This window comes from Bufo gargarizans, unplaced genomic scaffold (assembly GCF_014858855.1).
Source record: "Bufo gargarizans isolate SCDJY-AF-19 unplaced genomic scaffold, ASM1485885v1 original_scaffold_1458_pilon, whole genome shotgun sequence".
NCBI classification, from domain to species: Eukaryota; Metazoa; Chordata; class Amphibia; order Anura; family Bufonidae; genus Bufo; species Bufo gargarizans.
Genome location: NW_025334369.1, coordinates 81,799 through 84,381, shown reverse-complemented (window position 1 = coordinate 84,381; position 2,583 = coordinate 81,799).

Below are 2,583 nucleotides of genomic sequence, written 5' to 3'. Positions count from 1 at the left end.
TGTCAGCAGAGAATTAGTCTGCATGTCATAGCAGAGAATGAGGCTTCACGTCAGCCACCACTGCAACAGTCCATTGGCATATATTTAGGCCCAGCACCCAGGCAGAGGAGGGAGGTCCCGTAACAGAGAATCTGTCTTCATGTCAGCAGAGAATTAGTCTGCATGTCATAGCAGAGAATGAGGCTTCACGTCAGCCACCACTGGAACAGTCCATTCTCAGATATTTAGGCCCCGGCACCCAGGCAGAGGAGAGAGGTCCCGTAACAGAGAATCTGTCTTCATGTCAGCAGAGAATTAGTCTGCATGTCATAGCAGAGAATGAGGCTTCACGTCAGCCACCACTGCAACAGTCCATTGGCATATATTTAGGCCCAGCACCCAGGCAGAGGAGAGAGGTCCCGTAACAGACAATCTGGCTTCATGTCAGCAGAGAATCAGTCTGCATGTCATAGCAGAGAATCAGGCTTCACGTCACCCACCACTGCAACAGTCCATTGTCATAAATTTAGGCCCAGCACTAGTGTTGAGCGGCATGTCCCATATTCGAATTCGCGAAATTTTGTGAATATTCGAAAGAATATTCGTAAAATATTCGCGATTATTCAAATTCGTTATTATTTCGCATATGCGATAATTCGAATTATCGCATAATACATATGCTATGCAAAATTCACATGTGCGCTAATGAAATCGCCTTACGAAGATTCGCAACTCAATTCAATCACTAATGTATGAATGCAATGCCCTTTGCCTCTGTTCTGGGACAAGTGTAGATATTCGCATGTGCGCTAATAAAATCGCCTTACGAAGATTCGCACCTCAATCACTTTCTAGGGAATGTGAGACTTTTGGGAATCAATCGAGATACAGTGGGGGGTGATGACAGTAGTTGACAGAGTACAGATCAATGTAATCTGTAAGGTGGAAAGTAAAATAAAAAATACGAATATTCGTAAATCGACTTTTACGAAGTTCTACGTATTCGCGAATATGGTGCTATACTATATGAATGCACAGGCCTTTGCCTCTCTGTTCTGGGGACAAGTGTAGATATTTGCATTTGCGTTAATAAAATCGCCTTACGAAGATTCGCAGCTCAATTCAATCACTAATGTATGAATGCAAAGCCCTTTGCCTCTGTTCTGGGACAAGTGTAGATATTCGCATGTGCGCTAATAAAATCGCCTTACGAAGATTCGCAACTCAATTCACTAATGTATGAATGCAAAGCCCTTTGCCTCTGTTCTGGGACGTGCCGATATTCGCATGTGCGCTAATAAAATCGCCTTACGAAGATTCGCGCCTCAATCACTTTCTAGGCAATGTGAGTAAGATCTGAGCTGTTGGACCTTTGGGAAACAATCAATTATATGTGTACTGTAATTTTGTGGGGGGGGGGGGGGAAACAAAAAACGAATATTCGTTTTTACGAATATATAGCACTATATTCGAAATATTCGCGAAATCGCGAAGTTGCGATATTCGCGAAAAAAATTTGCTTTTCGAATATTCGCGCTCAACACTACCCAGCACCCAGGCAGAGGAGAGAGGTCCCGTAACAGAGAATCTGGCTTCATGTCAGCAGAGAATCAGTCTTCATATCATAGCAGAGAATCAGGCTTCACGTCACCCACCACTGCAACAGTCAATTGTCATAAATTTAGGCCCAGCACCCAGGCAGAGGAGAGAGCTCCCGTAACAGAGGATCTGGCTTCATGTCAGCAGAGAATCAGTCTGCATGTCATAGCAGAGAATGAGGCTTCACGTCACCCACCACTGCAACAGTCCATTGGCATATATTTAGGCCTAGCACACAGGCAGAGCAGAGAGGTCCCGTAACAGACAATCTGGCTTCATGTCAGCAGAGAATCAGTCTGCATGTCATAGCAGAGAATGAGGCTTCACGTCACCCACCACTGCAACAGTCCATTGGCATATATTTAGGCCTAGCACACAGGCAGAGCAGAGAGGTCCCGTAACAGACAATCTGGCTTCATGTCAGCAGAGAATCAGTCTGCATGTCATAGCAGAGAATGAGGCTTCACGTCACCCACCACTGCAACAGTCCATTGGCATATATTTAGGCCTAGCACACAGGCAGAGCAGAGAGGTCCCGTAACAGACAATCTGGCTTCATGTCAGCAGAGAATCAGTCTGCATGTCATAGCAGAGAATGAGGCTTCACGTCACCCACCACTGCAACAGTCCATTGGCATATATTTAGGCCTAGCACACAGGCAGAGCAGAGAGGTCCCGTAACAGACAATCTGGCTTCATGTCAGCAGAGAATCAGTCTGCATGTCATAGCAGAGAATGAGGCTTCACGTCACCCACCACTGCAACAGTCCATTGGCATATATTTAGGCCTAGCACACAGGCAGAGCAGAGAGGTCCCGTAACAGACAATCTGGCTTCATGACAGCAGAGAATCAGTCTGCATGTCATAGCAGAGAATGAGGCTTCACGTCAGCCACCACTGCAACAGTCCATTGGCATATATTTAGGCCTAGCACACAGGCAGAGCAGAGAGGTCCCGTAACAGACAATCTGGCTTCATGACAGCAGAGAATCAGTCTGCATGTC